At 44.5% G+C, this 24,597-nt stretch overlaps 1 long non-coding RNA gene across 2 annotated transcripts; it reads right to left on the bottom strand.

The window, feature by feature from the left end:
* Positions 1 to 255: 255 nt before the first annotated feature.
* Positions 256 to 19,631, bottom strand: LOC102899161. Of its 2 annotated transcripts, XR_006588814.1 has the most exons (10): positions 19,451 to 19,631; positions 19,069 to 19,286; positions 17,118 to 17,278; positions 10,652 to 10,757; positions 5,957 to 6,279; positions 5,560 to 5,671; positions 4,472 to 5,436; positions 2,707 to 2,832; positions 2,426 to 2,595; positions 256 to 766 (listed from the first exon to the last, which is right to left on the bottom strand). It is a non-coding gene; the product is annotated as an uncharacterized LOC102899161 (long non-coding RNA). The 2 variants fall into 2 exon arrangements; XR_006588815.1 differs by lacking the exons at positions 17,118 to 17,278; positions 19,069 to 19,286; positions 19,451 to 19,631 and adding an exon at positions 11,717 to 12,799 and having other exon boundaries at positions 6,180 to 6,279.
* Positions 19,632 to 24,597: the final 4,966 nt, after the last annotated feature.

Genomic DNA, 24,597 nt, shown 5'->3' with positions numbered 1-24,597 from the left:
TACCTTAGTCCTCTGAACTCACCAGTATCTTGGAGGGCACTGAGAGCCTTTGCCTTCAGTCCACCCCAAACTACCCCAACCCTGCCATCAACAGACACATGTTCTGTCAGTGTCCACAGTGAATTATTGGGGAGCACTGGGGACACTTCATTGTTCAATGTCACCGTACAGCAATCCTAACTTGAGGTCCCCAGGCTGTCACCTTTTCCATGTTTACTTACGGCTCTATGACCACAAGAAGTATATAGTGCTAAAAAAAAAAAAAAAAAAAAAAAAAAAAGGCAGGCTGCATACACACTGAGACCATTCTCACATCCCAAAAGGCCTGTGGCAGGGTCAGCAACAGACCAAAAGATACATAAGGGTAAAGCCATTTTTCTTCCCCAGGTCCCCTTTCTGTTGATGAAATTGGAAGCACACTTGCTGGTTCAGGGGGAAGAGGTGGCAATTATCCCATCCACCTGGGTCCTAAATCTGCTACCTCAGTGATGACCCCTTGATGACTCCATGGGCGCAATTTCCCATCTCTCAAATTTTGCCTCTTCCTGTAGACCTTGTGTGGATGAAGGCTGAACTCGGGAACCAGTTTCTGATTCCAAGAACGCAATGTTCTCTCACACACTGTTTCCAAGACAAGGGAGCAATGCCAGTTATGAATCTGAGCACACGGATCCAACAATCCTCTTGAAAAAAAGACAAAAATACCAATTTTCAGTCCAGCAAAAAACGCATGCCTTCAGTTCAAGTGATTGATGAAAATGCATTCCTGTTCGACACAGAACGAAAGAAACACATTTTTAAAGATGAAGTACCCTGGAATCCCTGCTAGCAGCGTACCTTCAGCTACTCCTGTCACAAAACTGCCATTATGAAGCTAGTATTAATCAGTTAATTAACATGTTATTGTTAATCACGTTCAGCATGTCTAAGAGGCTCTTCAAAGACACAACTATTCACGCGCCATCTCACTACTTTTCTCCGCTAAAATTAAATACCAAGATGGCAATGGTAAAACTTAAGCATCCTAATTAGATGCCACAAAAGACCTGTGCCATTCGGCCAGAACTCATCCCAATTCTTTTCGTACGTAAATACAATTTAATTTGGGGTGTCTGGTTTTAATTGTATTTTTCCCCTTAAAAAATGTTAACTAAGTAATAGGACATTGACAAATAAAACATGTTTTCTCACCTCTAGACTGATCTGATAAAGGGGAGCAGAGGAGCATACACCTGGGTCTCAGGTGGGAGGAAGTGTGGCAAACGCACTACGGGACAGCTAGGGTGGAATATCGCTGGCCATGAGACTTTAGACCAGTTACTAGATGTCTCTGTTATTTGGTTTCCTCGTCCAAAAGTGGAAAGAATAATAGTAGGATCTCTTTCATAGAATTTTTGTGAGGATTTAAGAAATTAATATGTGCCAGGAGCCTGGGTGGCTCATTTGGTGAAGCGTCGGACTTCGTCTCAGGTCATGACCTCGCGGTCCGTGAGTTCTAGCCCCGTGCCGGGCTCTGTGCCGACAGCTCAGAGCCTGGAGCCTGCTTTGGATTCTCTGTCTCCCTCTCTCTGCCCTTCCCTTGCTCACGCTCTGTCTCTCTCGGTCTCTCAGAAATGGATAAACATTTTTAAAAATGTTAATAAAAAAAGAAATTAATATGTGCAAAGTTCTTAGAACAGGAAACACATAGTGAGCACAGATTAAATATTAGTGGCTCTTGTAACTTAACGGAATTTTCAGCCACTCGCTGGACTTTTTCTTTTGACTGCACCTCAAAATCGATTCATCTAGAGAGGTAGTGCTCTTCTCTTCAGAGCAGCTCCTCCTCCCAGCTTCCTTGGAAATAAAACCCCCAGGCAGTGGTGCCACTATCTGATAACTACAGAGGTGCCACCAACATATTTGATTCCTCCTGCTCCTGCTCTCTCCAGCCATCCACACTGTCACCTTGTCACTTCCCTCTCCGTTCCAGCTGTGATATTGTGATCCAAGGTCTTTGTCCCTGGTTCCCTGGTTCCAGGCACAAAGCTCTTAAAACCCTTAGAATTACCTGAGGAAGGGGGCAAGAGGAGCATCTTTTGTTATTCATACTTAGCCTCTTTCAGTCATACCCGAGTTTCTGCTAATGAGCTGATTCTTGGAAGATGGGGGCAGAGCGGAGGAGTGTTGCCAGGTAAGTAATGCTCGTGAAAAGTGGGCTAGAACTTTAGTCCCACCGCCCCCAGCCTCTGGGGAGGGGGAAAGAACCGGGGATTGCGTTACTCATCAATGGTCAAGGACTTAATCAACCATGTTTATGCAACAGGACCTCCATAAAAACCCAGACGAAGGAATTTAGAGAGCTTCTGAGTTGGTGAATGGACCCATGTGCTAGGAGGGTCGTGCATGCCCGGGACAGAAATTCCCACATTGGGGATGCCCTCACCTCGCGTCCACATACATCATCCTACTCGGAACGGGCTGCTCACTGGCCCCTGTGCCATGTGGCAAGAAGCAGAGCCTCACTCAAGGTTGCCCCAGTTGACGGGGGCCTGCATCCAGGAACAGCGAGGCCAGGACATCATTCATCTCAGCCGTCAATGCTGCCCCTCCCTCCTGGGAAGGAGAAAATACAACACTGAGGATACACTTCCACTGAAAAATCACTTGTGGCTTACCTGGAATTCAAATTAAACTGGGTGTCCTCTTTAATTTTGTCGTTCTTACCGTTTCGTTTCTCCGTTTGCTAAATCTCGCAGTCCTAGGTCACACACACCATGGGGGACATCAAGGGTCTTCCGTTTACAGTGGGAGCCAGCTTGTCCCAAAAGGGGATCACCATGTCCAATGCCTCTAGGGTTGGGGAGCGGGGGGGTAGTAATGTGAACATGTGCAGCAGGGCCTCTGTAGGATGATATGTGACAACTGGCCTCGTGTGTTGAGAGATCGCCCCAGCGAGCAGTGGAAACTGTTTTAAACTGGGGCGCCTGGGTGGCGCAGTCGGTTAAGCGTCCGACTTCAGCCAGGTCACGATCTCGCGGTCCGGGAGTTCGAGCCCCGCGTCGGGCTCTGGGCTGATGGCTCGGAGCCTGGAGCCTGTTTCCGATTCTGTGTCTCCCTCTCTCTCTGCCCCTCCCCCGTTCATGCTCTGTCTCTCTCTGTCCCAAAAATAAATAAACGTTGAAAAAAAAAATTTTTTTAAACTGATGTGCACTGTGCATACTCCAACTAACCCAAGTAGCTGCTACTCACTTCCATCTACGATTGCCATGGATATGGTAGAAATGCTCAAAAAATTCCCAAATGTTTGAAAGGTTTCGATTTGAAAACTTTTGATATTTCAGTGTTAACGACGAATTTAATAATAAAGCATTGTACTGGCAACCCTGTGTAGATGAACAGAATAAAAAAAAATTTTTTTTTCAAGGTTTATTTATTTTTGGGACAGAGAGAGACAGAGCATGAACGGGGGAGGGGCAGAGAGAGAGGGAGACACAGAATTGGAAACAGGCTCCAGGCTCTGAGCCATCAGCCCAGAGCCTGACGCGGGGCTCGAACTCACGGACCGCGAGATCGTGACCTGGCTGAAGTCGGACGCTTAACCGACTGCGCCACCCAGGCGCCCCAAAAAAAAATTTTTTTAAGAAGGTGTAATGTCCACACCAGCTGGCCTGCAGGCCACCTCTGCCCTATAGCAATTCTAGAGCTCAGTCTTCAATAAGGAAGAGGCATCCATTGCCCCCCCCAGCCAAGGTCCGCCATGACAGTGGTTCAGCTGCAAGTCTGCTCTTGGCCAGTGGACTCCTTTGGTACATCTGGTTTGAACTCTCTAAAAGAAGGGACTGGACTGGGTTGGCTAGTCACCCTGCAGCATATAGCACTCTACCTGGTCATTGGCCCGCCTAGAGAAGGGAACTCTCTAGTTTAACCAGCTGTACTCTGGGAGGACAATTACAAGGTCCAGACCCTTCACATTCCTCTTGCCCTGTGCACACCAGTCACACCTGCCTTCTTTCAGTTTCTCTTTCTGCTCCTGTCCTACCACAGAGCTCCCTTACACACCTTCTCTGTGGTCATGCCTCCTCGCCCTTCTCCCCAAATCAACGCTTTCACACACTTTAGGTCTCTTCCTTGGGGAATCCTTCCCTGGCCTCTCTGAATAGGTCAAAGACCCCCCCCCCCCATACAACCCTATGCCACCCGGCCCTCGGTGAAGGTATTCAAAGCATTTATTTACTGGAAATGTGCAGACGTCAGCCCAAAGAACACAGAATGGACTCTGGAAGAAGAAACTGGAAGCTTCCTGCTGTGCCGGGAATTGACTGCTGAGTGCTAAGTCATGGTGGGGAGCCGTCCTGGAGGTGCTGGAGACAGATCTGAGGGGTCTAGGCCACAGGGGAGGGGCCACTCAAGGGGCTCAAGGCAGCAGCTATACTGCTGTTTTAATGATCTATTGTTGTGTAACAAACCTCCCCAAAACTTAATAACTCACCATAACCATTTATTCTTCTTTTGCAATGTGCGCTGGTTTCCTCTGGGTGGTTTTCCTGTTTCACGTGGTGTCCACTGGGAGAAGAATGCCCCGAGAGGAGATGGCCTTCTTCAGTCACGTCTGACGTCTCAGCTGGGAAGGCTGAAGAGTTGGGACCCGGCTGAACATCCCTCTCTCCGTGTGGCCTCTCCCCGCTGCTGGCTTGGCTTCCTCACAGCACTGTGGTCTCGGGATTTTGGCTCTGTCTGCGGCAGATGACTTGGAAAGGGAAGTCGCGGAAGGCCATCATTTCTCTTAAGGCGTTGGCCCCAAACTGTCTCACACAGATCCCTTCACAGCGTTCTCGGGCTCAAAGCAAGTTCCTAGGCCAGCCCCATTCAAGGCAGGGACAAGGCTTCACCTTCTGACGGGTGAGAAGGCCTTTGCGTCAGCAGAGGGAAGGACAGGATAGGGGCCATCTGAGGAGAATGTCACGTGGACGCCTTTAAATACCTTCACACTGACCCAGCAGCGTATTTGCATAGTGGCTGAATATAGAGGTCAGGTCTGTGCCTTTTATTCAAGTGAGTGTGGCAAGATTACGTTTGTTTATGATTTATTCGATGTGAGTCTCCGAGATGGCCGCAACGGTGACTGTGTTTGCTCTGCCTTCAGGCGCAATGTCTGTCACACTGCAGAACTTGCTACGTGTCTGTTGAATGAACGAACTAATGAATGAATGAATGAATGGACGAGTATCCCCTGTAAGAAACAGCCACCGCGATCATCACTGAACCGCTTCGGTGACCGAAACACTTCAACCTTTGCGTGGTGGAAATTTGATGAAGGTTTTTTAAGGGGGCTGGAAACAGAAAGTTCAGTGTCAGAGTTCACCCAGGCAGAAGAACTAGTTTTGCTTAAAGGCACTAAAATGCATCTTTTGGAACTGATACCAGGTGTCTGTGGGAGGCAGGAGGGGAAAAAAACTGAAAGGAGAAAGAAAGATTTAATACAATAGGTTTCTCCCTCCCCTGTCTTACGGATGTTTCTTTGCACCAGGCAAAGATCCCCTACCACTGATAAGGCCATCAATAAGGGGAGCCACCCACCACGAGGGTTTGATGAGCCACCTCCCAGGAAGGCTCTCCCTAGGCAAGAACGAATGCCTTCTTCCAGTTTCGAATGCGTAGCTTGAGGTAAAGGTTTTATTTGGGCAGCAGCCTGGAGTAAAGAAAAAAACAGGAGTCAGAAAAACGGGGTTCCCGGCCAGCTTGGCCACACTCTAAAGAAGAACCCTTCGCCGGCGGAGGGCTCAGCTACCCCAGATCTCAATCCCTCTTGACCAGTTTCATTAAGTCGCGCTGTGCCCCTGACAGGATGTGGCAATTCCACCCTTCCAAACTCCTCGTCCCCATCAGTAATGTCCATCTGCCTGCTGGTCCAGCCGTGACCATCTGGAATGCATCAGTATTGGCCCCTGCACATCTGCTACATCTCCTTGCTCACCAGACGTCGTAGCACTTCCTCCGAGACCTCGTGCCTCCTGTCTCCATTCTGCTCCCAAGTCCGGGTCCTCCTGGAAACCAGCTTTGGTGTGGTTCCTCCGATCCAAACCAATCCCTGGTTCTAGACCGTCCTCAGTTCACCACTCCTGGTGATTTCTGACTCTCCTGACGTTATGCCAGCAGACCCTGGTGGTTGCCTACGTGGAAGGCAGAGGTAGACTTACCATTTACCACGAAGCCGTTGAAGCTTAAGCTCCCAGGTCACTCACTTGGCTGGGCTCCTTTCCAAAGCCAGGAAAAAGGAAGCTCTCGCCTTAAGGTTACCTGTGTGAGTAAGATTGTTCACCACCGTGAAGTATAACCACCTCCGTTTTCTACCCCAGTTTTCTTCACTCACATCTCCTCTCATGCTAAATGGTAGCAGAGTGCCAGTAGACGGTTTAGGGTGTACTGGTGGCTTAGCTGGGTTGAGGATACACTTAGATTGTGTTTACTAGAACAGGTTGACGTGGCTCCCTTCAAGGTAAATGGGCACTGGTTAAAAGAAAATAGTGAGGTTTGGGAACCATTTGGATTACACCCAGCATATATTTTTTAAAGCGGCAATATATTAAGAAGAAAAGATAGACTGAGGATAAGAGTAATGAAGAGCCTCTAGGGATTATTTGCTAATGTGATTAATAGTTCAAATCATGCACTGGAAACAATCTTTCTTAATAATTTGGCACGAAAGACTAACAACAAATTTAGCACAAAACTCATAACACGCATTACAATGAGGACATTGAAAATGAACTCTTTTACGAGTAGCATGAATGGAAAGAGTGTTTGAGATTCGCCAACACACAAGACAACTTGAAATACCTGGAGATCTTACAATTCATTTATAAAAGAAACCGGGGGGGGTGGTTTTGTCAAAGTTGGCAGTAACCTTACATCTTTACATAACATTACCAATAAGCAAGTTGTCAGGCTGAAACTTTTTTAAACTACTGATTAAAAAAACGTCTTGGGGCGCCTGGGTGGCGCAGTCGGTTAAGCGTCCGACTTCAGCCAGGTCATGATCTCACCGTCTGTGAGTTCGAGCCCCACGTCAGGCTCTGGGCTGATGGCTCGGAGCCTGGAGCCTGTTTCCGATTCTGTGTCTCCCTCTCTCTCTGCCCCTCCCCCGTTCATGCTCTGTCTCTCTCTGTCCCAAAAATAAATAAAAAACGTTGAAAAAAAAATTAAAAAAAAAAAAAAACACGTCTTGATCCCCCATGTCTCAACATGGGAAAGACTGAATGGTCTTTCTATCGTTGCTAAAAAAAATTATACAGAAATTCACTGTCAGGTGAGGAGGATTTCGAATAAAATGTTTCAGAGGGATGTGCCAGGCAGTTACTTAAAATGTTACCATTTTTTTAGTTTTTTTATTTATAGACAGAGTACAAGTGGGAGAGAGGGGAAGAGAGAAAGAGAGAGAGAGAATCCCAAGTAGGCTCCACACTTAGCATGGAGCCACACAGGGCTCAACCCCACAACCCTGAGATCATGACCTGAGCCGAAATCAAGAGTCGAGATGTTCACCGAACTGAACCACCCAGGCACCCAAGAATGTTGTGAAGTTCATTTTTTATTCTTAATTTTGTTTTCATAATTGTGTATGCCTTTTCTTAAAGAGAGATTTCAAAGTGTATAGTCATCAAGCCACACAACATCTGATCTACCTGGCCAATAGCCAATTCTCCTTCCTCTTTAAAGGGAACACAAATTTTGCTCAGGGACAGGCACTGGATCCTAACTCTGGTCCTTCCAGGCACTGATGGGTACAACTGCATTAACTACATAACACAAAGAAGGCAGTTACTGGCTTGTTTATTTAATAAAGATAGTCTTCCACAAGCTTAACTCCAGTCCCACTGGCCAAACTGGCCGTGTTTTTTATTTCACCAAACCAACAGTGTCTTTGAAAACACTAGAGCTGTGTTATTCCATCTGACAGCCACCAGCCACATGTAGGGCTTTAAATTTTAAATTTTGTTTACTTATAATTAAATACAATTTAAAAATCAGTTCCTTGGTTGCACTAGCCACATTTTAAGGGCTCAATAGCCACATGAACCAGTGGCTACCATAATTCTACAACACAAATATAGAATAGTCTCATCATCAGAAAGTTCTATTGAACAGTCTTATTCTAGAAAACCTAGAGTAGGACACCATCTAGGATGTGTTCTTCTTCTTCTTTTTTTTTAATGTTTATTTATTTATTTCGAGAGAGAGAGAGAGCACAAGAGGGGGACAGTGGGGGGTGGGGGAAGAGACAAAGGGAGAGAGAGAATCCCAAGCAGACTCCATACCCAACCCAGAGCCCCATGTGGGACTCAATCTCAGAACCACAGGATCACGAGCTGAGCCAATATCAAGAATCAGACGCTCAACCGACTGAGCCACCCAGGTGACCCTAGAATGTGCTCTTATCAAAAGAATAGAACTTGAATCTGATCAAGTCTCTACAATTTATAGGAAATGCAAAAAAAGGAAGAAATGCTCATCTACACCACAGAAACACAATCATAAATATGCAGGGTGGAAAATTTGATGGGATAAATGATACAGTTTCCTAAAAGGAAGATTTCAAGAGAAAACAAAACCAGGGAAACCTATAAATACTGGTCAGATACATCAAACAATGAAAATGTGTGGACTTTATTGGAATAAATTCAGATATAAACCATAAAAGTATGCATTTTAAGGATGAGATAATAACTGACATATAATAACTGATAATAGGATATATATAACAACTGACAACATTAAGGAGTGGCTTTTTAAATAATTTTAGGTATGATAATGGTATTTTGGGTATGGCATAGTAAAAAAGATCTTATCTTTTAGGAATGCATACTAAAATATTTACAGAAGAAATGATATAATGTCTGGGCTTTGCCTTGAAATAATTTAGGATGGGGGATGGATGGGCACATAGGTGGAATAAAATTGGCCATGATGTGATGGCTGTTGGCTCTGGGGGACATACCCACAGGCATTAATTTTATTATTTTATTATATTAAATATATTTATTATATTAATAAATATAAATATAATATTATTATATTATTATTTTATTATTCTGGCTACTTTTACATTTGTTAAAAATGTAAAAATGTTAAGTGAAGACTTAAAAAAAAAATGTACTAAGGCAGGACCACAAGAAGAGAGCTACAGGAAATAAAGATGGCTTCTTAATTCTCTTAGTACTTAGTAGGCATTGCCCTTGACCTTGGCCTTTTCAGTCAGTCATTGTAGAAGACCTGCTTCACACATAGACCTGATGAAGACATCTGGAAGCCAGAACACAACACTCAGAATCTGGCAGAGCAAGATAGGGAGGTAGAACATGATTCTTAAAATAGGAAGCCTGGATTCATTTTAAGTAGGGACTCATCTACTGCTAGTATACGGATTAAATGAGGTAATACACATAATGCACTTAGAACGGTGGCCAGCGTAGAGAACACTATAGAAGTGTTCTTATCCTGATTCTGATGATTAACGATGGGTTGGAGAAGAACCAAGAACTGAAGCAAGTAAACAAGTTGGGAGGTTGCTCCCATAGTCCTTAGTGGTGGCTGGGAAATCGGAGAGCAGTGCAGTGTGAGTCAAAAATGGGAGTCAGATGTGCAATCGTTAGGGCTTCCTGATGAGCAGGGAAGGAAATGAAGAGCTGCCCCCAGGTTTCCATCATAAACCATCAGATGGATGATGTGGGATCACGTCGAAGAGGGCTGCCGAAGAAATCAATCTGGCAGGAAGAATCAAGAGCGCCATTTCATTCCGTCGAGTTGGAAATGCCAAGTGGAAATATCAGATATGTCATCATCCTCATTGCACATTGAGGAAACTGAGGCTCCTTTAAATGAGGAAGCTGAGATCCAGAAGGACTAAGTCATCTCAAAGTTGAACAGCTGTTAGGAGAGTCAAACTTGGAACTCAAGCTAAGAACCCTTCGCAGCCAGAGATCTCACCTCCCGGTGCTGAAACCCCCATAGGAACGGCGTCTGCTTCCTTGGTGTAACCCATCGGTATAAGCACCTCCAAGATACGCACAGGGGGCTGGCATCCCAGAAATTCCAGGCAAGTGCCTGAGCCAACAACAGAGGCCAGGAAATATGCCTCAGTTCTCGGAGTCTTAGCAGATAGATAATTTGCCCAGGAAAGAAGGAAAAGCCAGGGAAGAAAACTATACACAGTTAAAAGGAGGGACATTAGCTTGCTAAGCCTGGCTTCCTGCTCTACTATATAGGGTGGGAAATCTAATACACACAATTTCAGGTCTATTATAAAGGATTATGTTCAAAAAGAGAAGCAAGGGAGAGCAAGATCATGTACCTTATAAGTCTCCCAGGTCTGCATGTTCATTTACCCAGGCCACAAATTAAAAATAAAACTGGACCAGGGGCTGGGGGCACTGAGAGAAACGGGGACTTATTACCTCATGGGGACAGAGTCTCATCACAGGGCTGATGAAAAAGTTCTGGAGATGGCTGGTGGTGATGGCTGTACATCAGTGAGAATACACTAATGTCACTGAACTACGTATTTTTAAATGGGTAAAATGTTAAATTTTATGCTATGTATATTTTACCACAATAACAATAAATCAAGCTGGATTTTTGCTTATATTATTGAATAGAAGGTCACATCACACACCTCCATTGTGTTTCTCTGGGAGCCGGGTGATGAGCCAGTGTCTCTTGTCGTCCCCACACACTTTGGATGTGGAAGAGAACCAGTTTTGACTTGGACAGGAAAAGTGCTGGAAATGAGAAATTAGCTATAAATAAAATGGCAACAATTGTCTAAAAAAAAAAAACTTGAATAAGAGGCTAGATTTCAAATGGCATCCTATTTTATCTGAACAGGATCACATTCTGTAAGCAAGCATCTGTCTGCGTCCGTTTATGAGCCCCTCGGGGCCAAGACCTGCCTCTGCCTGTCGTGTCAGTGCTCTCACGGGGCCTCGTGTGAAAGTATTGTTACGTTATTGGGAAAGTTGAATGGAAAAATCTAGAGACAGTGGAACCAGAGAGAGAAAAACTACAGTGCCCACCACTAGAAATAAAAATGCGAGGGAAATAAGTCAACCAGAGATAGACAAATACCATAGGATTTCAGTCGTATGTGGAATTTAAGAAACCAAACAGATGAACTTATGGGAAGAGGCGGGGGAAGAGAGAGGGAAGCAAACCATAAGAGACTCATAAGGGTAGAGAACAAACTGAGGTTTGACCCAGGAAGTGGGTGGGGGATGGGCCAGATGGGTGAGAGGTACTAAGGAGGGCACCTGTTGTGATGAGCACAGGGTGTTGTATATAAGTGATGAATCACTGAATTCTACTCCTGAAACCAATATTGCACTGGATGTCGACTAAAATTTAAATTAAAAAAAAAAAAAAATGTTAGGCACTGCATTCAAAGGGAGGTCAGATTAAATTAAATGGAGCCTCCTGAACTTTTGAAGCTAGTAGACATTTTCCTGCTTCCAAGAGCTTGCTTTTTAATTTTTTTTTAATTTTAATTTTCTTTTTAGTGTTTGAAAACGTTTAATTGTGTTAAATATATGTAACATGAAATTTACCATTTCATCATTTTTAAGTGTGGGGTGAGGTTAAGTATACTTGCGTTGTTGTACAACCCTGTAAAGCTGACACTCTATGCCCATTAAATAATTCCCCATTTTTTCCTTCCTCCAACCCCCGGTAGCCATCATTCTACCTTCTGTCTCTGAACTTGACAGCTCTGGGTAGTTCATGGAAGAGGCATCCTGCAGTAATTGTCTTTTTGTGTCTTGCTTATTTCACTTATCATAACATCCTCAAAGTTCAGCCAGGTTGTAGTATGCGTCAGAATTACTTTTCCTTTTAAGGCTGAATAGTATTTCATTGTATGGATATACTCTATTTTGTTTATCCAATACCTGTTGAGGGACACTTGAATTATTTCCACCTCTTGGTTACTGTGAATAATGCTGCCATGAACATGGGTGTGTAAATATCTATTTGACTGCTTAGTTTAAATTCTTTTGAAGATACACACAGAAGTAGAATTATTGAATCATATGGAACACAGAGTCCCCACACATGCACAACTTCCCACACTACACATTCTCAACCACAGTGGTGCATTTGTTTATAATTAATAACATTTGCACTGACACCATTATCATCCAAAGTCCGTAGCTTACACTGGGGTTCATTCGTGGTGTTGTACATTCTGTGAGTTTTGACAAATGTACAATGACATGTATCCACCATTATGGTATCATACAGAGTATTTTCACTCCCCTAAAATTCCTCTGCACTCTGCCTACTCACCCCTCTCTGCCCCCTAACCCCTGGAAGCCACTGATCTTTTTTTTTGTCCCCACAGTTTTGCCTTTTCCAGGACACCGTATAGTTGGAATCATGTAGTATGTAGCCTTTTCAGAGTAGCTTCTTTCACTTAGTGGTACGCATTTATGTTTCCAGAGAGCTTTCATTTTTACATAGCCTATTCTTGGCTGGTTTGCTTCTCACTTGTCTACAGTCTCCAGTGAAGACATTACTAAAAGAAGGGAACCCTCTAGGCTGCACAAAAACATGACTCTCAATGCCCCATCCGCCATTGCTGGGATCCTGGGCCAGAGACTTAGAAGTCAAGGCTCTCAGGCACCTCCCTGAAAAGAAAGGAAAGCCAATGCCAAATTTTGCTCTGATCAGGCAATGCGTTAGCCTAATCTCACAGTATAGCACCCATAGCTAAATTATCTGCCACTGTTGGTCACTTGTGACCATATTATATTAGCAATGTTAGATATCATGAAACTTTTTAATGGAAGAATTTAGAACCCAGTGTGAGCTCTTTCTAGTTTCTAAACATTTGGAAACTAAACAACACACTTCTAAAAAATATCCAAGAATTGAAGAGAAAGCTCAAAGGAAGTAAAATAATAAATAGAACATAGGAATTTCAGTGATGCAAAAGTGGTTCTTCAGAAAGAAAAAAAAAATCAGCTAAATTGATTCAACTCTAGCAAGACTGAAAGAGAAAAAAGAGAGAAGACAGATATCACCAGTATCAGGAATGAAACAGAAAGTATAATTCCAAACCCTACTCATATCAAAAAACAATAAGGAAATACTACAAACAACTCTACGTACATAAACATGACAACTTAGAGGATATAGACCAATTTCTCAAGATGCGCAAACTATCACAATTTACCCAATATGAAATAGATAATTGGAAAATTTGGATAGCCTATAACTATTAAGAAAATTAAATGTGTAATTTAAAAACTCTCAAACAGAGATCTCCAGGCCCAGATGGTTTCATTGAAGAGTTTTTTTTTTTAAATGATTAAAGAATTAACAGTAGTTCTACACAGTCTTTTCAAGAAAATAGAGGAGAGTACACTCCCAAATTCATTTTATGATGCCACTATTACCCTAATACCAAAACCAGACACAGAAAATGACAGTAACAAAAAAAAAGAAAGAAAGAAAGAAAGAAAGAAAGAAAGAAAGAAAGAAAGAGAAAGAAGAAAGAAAAAAGGAAGAAAAAAGAGACTATAGACCATTACCCCTCATGAATACAGATGCAAATCTCCTGAACAAAATATTAGAAAATAAAATTCATGATACATAAAAAGAATACTATGCCATGAGCAAGTGGGTTTTATTCCAGATATGCAAAATTAATTGACTATCTGGAAATCAGTCATTATAATCTGAGAAGAAAAAAATCATGTGATCATATCACAGATGCAGAAAAATCACTTGGCAGTATCCAACAGGCATCATGATAAAAATTCTCAGGAAAACAGAAATAAAGAGGAGTTAACCTGATAAAGAGCATCTACAAAAAAAAGAACAAACAAACAAACAAAAAAAACCCTAAAGTTAACATTATGTTTAATAGTAAAAAACTGAATGCTTTCCCTCCAAGATTGAGAACAGGCAAGGATATCTCAAAAGGAAAACCATACAGTACTTATTCAATATTGAATATTCACTCATTCAACATAGTACTGAAAGTTCTAGCTAGATGGCAAGGCAAGAAAAAGTAAAGTGAAATAAGGTAAGAAAAGTAAATTTGGAATGAAGGAATAAAACTGCCTCTGTGTACAGATTATGTGACTACCTACCTAGAAATTCTCAAGAAATCTATAAGAAACAAACAAATTCTGTGAGTTCAGAACAGTCGTAGAATACAAGAACATACAAAAGTCAATTGTATACAGGTATATACCAGAAATATAGTAGTCATAACATCAGGGCAACTGAAATTTAAAATAGCATACCAAAAAAAAAAAAAAAAAAAAAAAAATTAAAAAAAAAAAAAAAAAAGGGGGCGCCTGGGTGGCGCAGTTGGTTAAGCGTCCGACTTCAGCCAGGTCACGATCTCGCGGTCCGTGAGTTCGAGCCCCGCGTCAGGCTCTGGGCTGATGGCTCAGAGCCTGGAGCCTGTTTCTGATTCTGTGTCTCCCTCTCTCTCTGCCCCTCCCCCGTTCATGCTCTGTCTCTCTCTGTCTCAAAAATAAATAAAAAGTCAAAAAAAAAATTTAAAATAGCATACCATTCACAATAGCTCAGAAAAATGAAATAACTTACAGATAAATCTAGCAAAACACATACAGAACTCTTATGCCAAAAACTTCAAAACGCTGATGAAAGAAATCAAAACATCGTATGTGTCACATGGACGTGCACTTGAACACTTCGCATGATAAGAATGAAAATTTTTAGAAATATTTAAGCCAATGCTCATCCAAATATCAGCAAGAGTTTTTGTAGCTAGAGACAAGATCATTCAAAACTCTATACGGAAACTCAAAAGGAACTAGAGTAGCTAAACAACTTTGTAAACGAAGAATAAAGTGGGAAGGATCAATCTACCCAGCTTCAACACTTATTTTGTAGCTCTGTGAATCAAAACTGGGTGGTATTGATGAAAAGCGATCAATGGAACAGAATAGAGAGAGAACCCAGAAGCAGACGCACAAATACACTCAACTTTCTGACCAAAGTGTAAAAGCAATTCAATGGAGGAAAGATCATTGGAACAAGTGGACTTCCACAGACAAAAAACATAACATCTAAATTTATACCTTATACAAAATTTAAGTCAACATGTAAATCATGAACTGAAATGTAAAATGCAAAGCTATAAGTTTTGGAAGAAAACAAGAAATCTTCAGGATCTACAGCTAGGCAAAGAGTTCAGAGACTTGACTCCAAAAGCACAGTCCATAAAAAGGACAAACCGATAAACTGGACTTCATTAAAATCAAAAACATTCACTCTGTGAAAGACTTTGTTAGGAGAATGGAAAGACAAGCTTGTAGACTGGGGAAAAAATATTTGCAAATGGCATATCTAACAAAGGGACTAGTATCTAGATTATATAATGAATTCTAAAAACTCAGTAGTAATGAAATAAACAATCCAATTAGAAAATGGGCAGAAAACGGAGCGCCTGGGTGGCGCAGTCGATTAAGCGTCCGACTTCAGCCAGGTCACGATCTCGCGGTCCGTGAGTTCGAGCCCCGCGTCGGGCTCTGGGCTGATGGCTCGGAGCCTGGAGCCTGTTTCTGATTCTGTGTCTCCCTCTCTCTCTGCCCCTCCCCCGTTCATGCTCTGTCTCTCTCTGTCCCAAAAATAAATAAACGTTGAAAAAAAAAATTTAAAAAAAAAAAAAAGAAAATGGGCAGAAAACATGAACAGACCTTTCGCCAAAGAGGATGAGTATTGCCAAAGAAGCACGTGAAAAGAGATGCAGCACCATTAGCCACTAGAGAAATACAACTCAAACCAAAATAGGTTATCACTACACACCTAATGGGAAAGACTAAAATAAAACATAGTGACAGTAACAAATGCTAGGGAGGATGCAGAGAAACTGAATTCCCATTACCTGATGGGAATGCAAAATGGTACAGCCACTCTGGAAAACAGTTTGGCGGTTTCACGAAACAATAAATAAATATAAACTATCTTAGAGCCCCGCAATTATACTCCTGATGCATTTGCTCCAGAAAATGGAAAATACATGGTCACACAAAAACCTGTCCATGAATCGTCACAGCAGCTTTACTCCTAATAGCCAGAAACTGGAAACATTCCAAATGTCCTTCAACAGTTAAATGGTAAAAACAAACTTCCATTTCAGTACCATGGAATATTACTTGCCAAGAAAGGAGTAAATGCATGATATATCAACAACTTGGATGAATCTCTAGAGGACTGTGTTAAGTGGAAATGAAATCAATCTCAGTAGGAAATATGCTGTATGAGTCCACTTTCCTAGCGTTCTTGAAATATCAAAATTATTGAAATGGAGAGCAGATTAGTGATTTCCATAGTGTTCTGGATGGGGAGGGAGATGCAAAAAGGAATGAGGCATGTCTGTAAAAGGGCAGCATGAGGGATCCATGTGGTTGGTGGTGGAAATGCTCACACTACATCAATGTCAATATCCTAGGGGCAACATTGTACTATAGTTTAGCAAGATGTCACCATTAGGAGAAACTGGGTAAAGGGCATAAGAAATATCTCCGTATTATTTCTTGCAAATGCGTGAGAATCTATAATTAACTCCAAATAAAAAGTTCCATTTAAAAATGGTTTGTCCATTAATTTGTTCAAACATTTCTGGAGCATCTCATTATGCATTATAACCATTGATCTCTACACAGTTTATAGTTGCTGTTGCAACAGCTGGGATTATAAAACGAGATCCGAGAGCTTGCCCAAGGTCTGGAGGAAGAATTTTCTTGGTGGGTAAATCCAAATTGTGAGGCAGAAAAACATTCCAGTCAGCTGTCCGATAAATGAGGGAAAGGGTGTTGGTAAAATTCTCTCTGGATACTTCCAGGGGTTCAAAAAGAATGGGTTGGCCGAGTCGTAGGTTCTCAGAAGACCACCTTTGCCATCTGAGGCCAATCGGCCACCCCCTACATTTTCAGTTTTGCTGTCTCCGGAGAGAAGGGGCCATTCAGAGCTCTGTGTGAGGCTGGCAGTCAGGATTTCCAGGTTCCCAAAGGAACTATGCCCAAATTAGCCTCAGCCCAGAGCATGCTGGGAGTGAGAGACGGTGGCATGGGTGTTAAAAACACTGGCTTTGAAGCCACAAATACCTGGTAATTGTTCTTTCTCTGCTCTCTCTTGGTTGTGTAGTCTGGGCCAAATTGCCTATCCTTCCGGAACCTTGTCTTTTCATCTATTTCATGTGGCTATTGTCGTTTGTTCGATACATTTTATTGGGGCATCCACAATGGGCCAGGCACTGTTGTAGGCACTAGAGAAACCACATGTGAATAACACAAATCAGGAAAGAAAGAGGAAGGGAGGGAGGGAGGGAAGGGTGATGCAAGGCGGTGCCTAAAAGCGTGGCCACCGATTCCGATTCCGCAGCAGCAGCATCCTTAGGAATTCAGAGTCTCAGGCCCGCCCCGGACCTGCTCCTCTGACTCTCTGAGGGTGGGACTCAGAAGTGCGCATGCTCACCAGCTCTGCAGGGGATTCTGCTGGCCTCCAGATTTGGAGAACTGCGGGTCTAGAGGGAGCAAGAGCGTTTACCACGTGACCTTGCAGAAGGCGGTGCTCACTCGTACTATCCCAATCTCGACCCCATGGGAAACATTCAATTTGTCAGAAGGGACGAACCCTCCAAGAATTCAGGCGGACCTGGAACTCAAAACCCAAGCCCACTACCCTCCAACTGGCTGTTCTTCCTATTGCCCTCACGGCCTTCACGTGCCACAAACGCAAACGCGCAGCAAAGAGGTCCTGACCATTGATCCGGGGCTCCCCGCACCCCGTGAATTGCGTTTCTGGGCCTCCACGGTGTCAGCGCCCTCCCGCATCCTCATGGAGACCTCGGATGCGTCACTCCCTCCTGGGAGGTTATGATACACAATTAAAACCGGAAAAGACAGCAGCTTGTGCGTCTAAAGGTCAACCGTTGGCTTGAGGTCATTTTTGTCTAAACCGCAGAGAAGGAACACAGCTTGGAAACAAGATCATTCCTTTATCTGCGCCTTCCTAGGTCTGCGGATTCTTTGAGGACCGTGGAGTCTGCACGTCTCTGAGAGACGTTGGATGATGGCCCGGGCGCTTCCCGAATCCTCCCGCACCCGAAGCGGCCCGCGGTCCTGCCGGCCTATTCAGTTTGTGCAGTGGAGGGGACACGGTCCCCGGGGTTAAGAGCTGGCAGTGGGGCACGCAGGAGCCCCTCTACCCCCGCCGAGGACGATCATTCAGAGCTCCGTGTGGGTCTCTTTTGTGCGGTGGGTGAGGCTTCCCACCATGGGTTCCGGTGACTTGGAATGCCAAGGGCCCAAACTTAATTAACTTCTCCGGGCTGGGACTCTATCATGTCAACCCGCATCCTGCTTCGTGGGGCGGCCGGACGAAAGTGCTCCCTGCACAAACAGAAGGCCAGGGACCTTAGTGGGAGCGTTGGCAAATACAACAGGGCCAGTGGCATCCTCATTAAACTCTGATTAGCAAGTGGACTTGATCCAGGCTAAATCAGAGCTGAATGAGATTTCTTTCTTTCTTCTTCTTTCTCTGCTGCCAGTTGATCAGATGTAGGCAATTAAGAACCCCCACACCTCCAGCCCTTGTATTTTTTTGAAGCAGGGAGCCCATACCAGTCAGGCCATAAAGACACTATTGTCCTAAGAACAATATTCCCCACTAATCTCACTTCTGGTAATTTACTTTTTTTTTTTTCCCAAGCAGATTTAGAAACTTAAAAAAAAAAAAAATCCTTGAAAGAGTGGGGGGGGGGGGCGGGGGGAGGAATACTCCACGGTATCTAATCCCATCGCAAAGTGGGAGTTTTCTTGTTCCATTCAGCTTTTCTTTGAATGAGCCCTGGATAAATAAACTTGGGCTGCCTTGCCACATTGATGCGGAGACCGTGAGGGTCCAATTATGCATATGGGGGCGTGTGCATTCTGGTTTGCAAATCAAACACAAAGAAAGCAGCACAAGTGCCCCCTTGTAATCAGTTCTCACTACAAATTTACAAACCTGCGAGGTGAGATTGCCTTTTGTTAAGTGTTTAAAAGCAATTATTACCTTTCTTTAATTTTCTGGTGGTAATTAGGCTTCTGAATCTAGTCCAACCTGGTCTGCGCCTTGAAGGCTTCTCGCTCCTCCCTGTGGTCTGCACGGGTGAGCTTCCCCTCGGAGCCAGGCTTGCAAGGATTCCTGAGAACGCCAGAGTTTTTCCAGCCCGAGGGCCAAGAAGTCTGACAGGCGGACGTCAGACGCTGAGAAGCTGTGTCCTTTTTTGCCTTGAAAGAGAGAAGATAAGAGACAATGGTGAAGAGAAGGATTCAGGGAGGGCAAAAGGAAAGACAGAAACTGGGCGGGGGGGGGGGGGGGAGCATGAGGCAACAGAAACTTGAGAGGGAAAAAAAAAAAGACGGGGAGGATTATCTAAAAAAAGGAGAGTCACCTCAGCACTGTTACTGTGTTCACACTTTTGCATTCACTTGCAGGATTCCGGTTAATGAGCCCGGCTGCTCCCGGCACCCATGCCTCAATGCATTTGGGTTCAAAGCCGAGTCTCTCTGCAAATAGAAGCCAAAGGGGAAAGAAAGCAAGAGAATCCAAAAGCCCTGCAAAATAGCTAACCAAAAAGCTCTACCTTTCACCATGTCCCAAGGTCACACCAACTTGGCAGGCAAGAGAGCCCCCAGAAAGACCTGCCTGGGGCTCCGCCTACCGAGACCCTAGCGGAGGCCAGGCCAGAAATTCCATTGCTCTTGGCACGTTCTGTGACGGTGCAGAGTACCAGCACCATTCCCAATGGCCAGATCCATCTCCAGGAAGGCCAGAGTTGACATCCCATGGGTCTCTTGGAAAGACAAACTATTTGTGGATTGTTGAGTTTTTGAGATTTAGGGCGGCTGAGCCCACCTGGGTGAGGATGGGGTTCATCGTAAAGGATCTGGCGAGGAAACCAGGCTGGAGTCAGAGGGAATCCCCGTCACTAGAAAGGAGGCAAGCTGGGCCATCTTACTACTGTCCAGGGAAATCCAAGCTGGAGGGCAGTTCCAATATCAGGAGCAAACCAGAGGTGGAGTGGTCACCTGCTCTGTTTTCTCCTCGGGAGCAACATTTCCTCCCAAGATGAAAGGAAACAGCCCATCCCCTTTCACAGTGCGGGGTTCTGAGTCATCCGAATCTCATTTCAGGCCCCGGCCGGGTATTTACCAGCTGTGTGAGGCTGGTCAAACTCTGCAGTCTCGAAGAGCCTCAGTTGTTCTCACCTGCACAATGAAGAGATTCCTCCCTGGAGAGGATAAAATGAAATAAAATACGTAAATCGCTCAACACGTGTCCGTGACTGACACTCCCTATATAATCGTATGAGAAAGTTAGCCTGGTAAATGATGAATGTCTGTTGGTCATGTTTAAGAGACTGAGTTAAAAAGAGAAACAAGTACTGTTTCCACGAAAAACAGCTGTGTGATTGAGAAGATAGATAGGTTCAAATAGAGAGAAATCTATATAAAAGCGTTGCTGTGAAGCATAGGAAATTTGTTGGCATACTGAGTGCCAGTAATGTGACTTCCACCCGGTCTCCACGGAGGGTCAAATATTGGATAGGAGCTGTAAATATGAACAAGCCCCTCATCCAAAAAACTCACCATCTGGGGTGATATAAGCCGTGTGACTATCCCACCAGGCCGAACGTGATAAGAGCCAAAGCAGTTGTGTAAAGAAACGAAGGAGCGCACTGAGGAAGGAGAGATTAGTTCCAGATAGCAGGATTAGGAGAGGCTTTAGGTTGGAGCTGGCATTAAACCAAGACTTGAAGATAGGTGAAAACAAGGAGGGCGCTCTGGCAGGAGGGGACAGAGTGCATGCGAGAAGGCAGGTATGTCCGAACGATGGGGAGTGGAGGGACGGCACCTGCAGGGCGCGAGGCTGTGTGCTTGGGTCAGGGGACAGGAGTGCTCATTTGCCATGATGGGTTGGACCTTCACTGTCTGCAGCAGGCAGAATGGAATGGTTTGACTCACGTCGCCCCAGAAGCTCGGGGGTGAATGGGAGGTGGGGAGAGAACAAAGGCCAGGTCCGGACCGGCAGAGGCCTTTGCAGCAAGAGACAATGATGGCGTAAGGAAGGGTGTGGATGCACAGAAGGGCATGGATGTGGACACATCAGGCAAGAGGGGTGATGTGTTGAACGTGAGGGCCAGGTTGGAGGGAAGAGTGGCAGAGACCGTTGGAATCTGAGCCCAGGGAATCAGAAGAGCTTACAGACCCCTCCTCCTCCCCCCCCCCCCCCCCCCATGCACGAGGGGTGGCTGCTAAGCCAAAACAGCCATCTTCCGTGGAGGAAAGGACAGGTGTGATGGTGCAGGTATTAGAGGAGGTGGTGTCCCAGGGCTGGGGAAACTGAGGAAAGGGCAGAGAGGAAGTGCCTATGAGTTCTTGACCTCCCTGTCCCATGTGGGGACAGGTCAGGGAGAGAAAAGGTGCTTGCAGTGCCCAGTGGCCTCCAGCGCACGGACGCTGGGTCCTGACCCTCACTCAACAGCTGCGAGAGGTCTGCACCGTCCTCGGGCCCTGACACAATACAGTAGCCTTGTCCTAATTTTGCCACTGGACTATTTATCGCTGAGGGAATCTGCCCCCATTATGTCACCGCTACCCCCTTCAATAAGATCATCAGTGAGCTAAGGTTCCACAATGATGGTGAAAAATTCGTGTATGGCCCTTCTCTCACACTTTTCTCTTTTACTTGTTTAAAAAAAAAATCTACTGATCATCAGTGTTCTTATTAAAGCTTTTCCAGAGATATCAATTGAAGGGGACTAAAGAGGCCCTGGAAAAAAGATATTAAAATGTCATACCCAGGCAGGACCGCAAAGATCATCTGTTCCAGGATTTTCCAAACATTTTGGGTCTTAAGCATCACCTGGGCCTTTATTAGAACTATAGAAGAAGACCAAGAAAGTGGACCTAAACCATAAAAAAAATTATAGATTCCCGAGCCGCATCTCAGATCTACTGAAGCAGAATATCCAGGTGATCCTTAACATCATGCAAGTTTAGGGGCACCTGAGTGGTTCAGTCAGTTAAGCGTCCGACTTCAGCTCAGGTCATGATCTCACAGTTCATGGGTTCGAGCCCTCCACTGGGCTCTGTGCTGACAGCTCAGAGCCTGAAGGCTGCTTCGGATTCTGTCTCCCTCTCTCTCTGCCCCTCCCTAGCTAATGTTCTGTCTCTGTCTCTCGAAAATGAATGAAAACATAAAAAAAAAAAAAAAAAAGATCATGCAAGTTTAGGGAACACTGATTTAATCCAATCTCTTAGAGACAAGGCCCAGAGAAGTCAGTTACCAAGAATTCACAATCTCAGGGGGACATGGGACTCACACTCTCAGGGGTCACCTTCTAACACAATCTCCTGGGAGAGGAAAATGTTCTGGGTAAATTGATATATTGACTGAGCAATATTTGAGCAATATTTTTTGAGCAGTATTTTTTCTCAAGCTTGATTTTAATTCACTACAAAAAAATTTAGCAATTTTTCAAATAACTTTCTGTGTTCACCTTAGAAAGCAGGTTTGGCATATATATGTATCTGTATATGTATGTGTATGTATATGTATGTGTGTATACATACATATGTATAAATATACATGTATGTGTCCAGTGGATGAATATGTATCCATATATAAATATATATTTCTGTATGTGTGTGTATGCATGTATATGTGTGTGCATCATCTGTATATATAAACATGCATGTATGTGTACATGTGTGTGAATATGTATCCGTATATGAATATGTGTGTGTCTGCATACATGTGTGTACATGTACACGTGTATGAATATGTATGTGTGTGAGTGCATGCATGTGTGTGTAAATACACGTGTATGTGTCCATATATGGAAGTATGTTTGTATATGTATATGGGTATGTATAGCTATATACCTACGGGTCTAGAACCATCAGGTGATGAGTAAATGTGTGATGAATGAGTTGAATGAGTGACATTATCCCAGGAACTGGCCGGGCAGCTGGCCCGGCAAGTTATGGCCACAGATAGTTTCTGCCCAGAAGCAAGTATTTCTCTTTGAAGATCCTGAATCTGTAAGGCAGGGGTGTGGATTTGCTGTGCTTTCCAAACCTGCCATGTTAAGGGAAGGATTTCTTTTGTAAAAACCTGTGAATGGTTCTTTTACTGGCATGTTCTGAGTGTGGAAGTGTTAGCAAGAGATTCGCAGAGTTAATTAACCACCCCCACCTCCCTCCCTCCTGTTTGCCCAGCTCATTCAAACACATAAATGCCACTACAAACAACCACTAAATCTACAGAGGCTTGTTCTGGCTGTCAAACACCACCGTAAAAATAATATGCCCTCCAGCAGGGGAGGGGAAAGAGAAGACGGCAGAGCACTCACTAATTTTCAACAATCCCTCTTTAGAGACATAATCTTCAAATAAATATTTAACTTGCTCTGTCTTCAGTCTTAGATTATTTACAAATCAGGCTTTAAAGGCGATTTTAAATGATCCTTCCCTGAGCTATTTGCACACCTAGAGTTGCCCCGGGGGGGAGGAATGAGCCTTCCCAGAGGCCGGGGCTGGCCTCCCATGAGACCATACATGGCCTGTGAGCTCGCAAAGCAGGAGGCTCCAGAACCCAGGCAGTTGCACACCCCCTTCCAGCGCCCCTGTGCTGTGAAGGGATGGCTTGCCCACCTCCGGAAAGTTATCACTCAGGACCCTTACTTACGGAGACAATAGTCAGAGACTGAGGGAAACTTCCGTGGCAGAACCAGAAATCTGTCCTAAGGAGGCCTGTGGCCCCGCTGAGACACCAGGGGAAAAAGGGTTCAGAGGGCAAGTCCAAATTCTCAAGATCACCAGGTGGAGGCTCACAGCCAACACTCGATTCTGATTGTCTCCCGAGTTCTCGTTCCCGAGGCTGCGCAGAGTACAGTGGAAAGTGTGTTAATCGCATAGATTAACTGCTTCGACAAGCAAGACCAAACGCAGCAGAAGCTTATTCTCATTTGTATAAAGTTCTAACTCGTGTTCCCGGTCGGCGGGCAGGCCATTCCTTCGGCTGCATCTGACCAGCAGTCAGGAAAGAGAGAGAGGGCACGGCGAACGAAGCAGCGGCCTTTATGGCCAAAGCAGCTCTACTGATGAGTTTTTTGGGGTGATGGTGGGGTTCGTGGGGTCCGGAGCCGACGGCCAAGAAAGAATTCCTGGAGACGTCTTTGGTGCAAAAAGATGATTTTATCAAAGCACGGGGACAGGGCCTGTGGTCAGGAAAAGCTGCCCAGGGACCTGGAAGAGAGACTGGTTATATACCTGGGAGTTGGGGGAGGTAAAATCCCAGTGAGATTTTCATATGCTAAAGAAGACTCCCAGGACCCTGGAGGCCTAGCTAGTGTCTAGCTAAGGGTGTTTTTCCCTCTAGCAAAGCATTAACCTTGAGACAGTAGCAGTTCCTGGAGAAACATTTTGCTCTGCCTGCCTCAAGTATTTGCCAATGGGCTGCAGGTTATAAGGAAATGTAATTTTACCTGCCATTTCCTTCTGCCTTTCTTCCCCACATCACTAAGGAGGGGAG

The sequence above is a fragment of the Felis catus genome, chromosome D4 (genome assembly GCF_018350175.1).
Source record: "Felis catus isolate Fca126 chromosome D4, F.catus_Fca126_mat1.0, whole genome shotgun sequence".
NCBI classification, from domain to species: domain Eukaryota; kingdom Metazoa; phylum Chordata; class Mammalia; order Carnivora; family Felidae; genus Felis; species Felis catus.
This window is presented reverse-complemented; position numbering and strand designations above follow the sequence as displayed.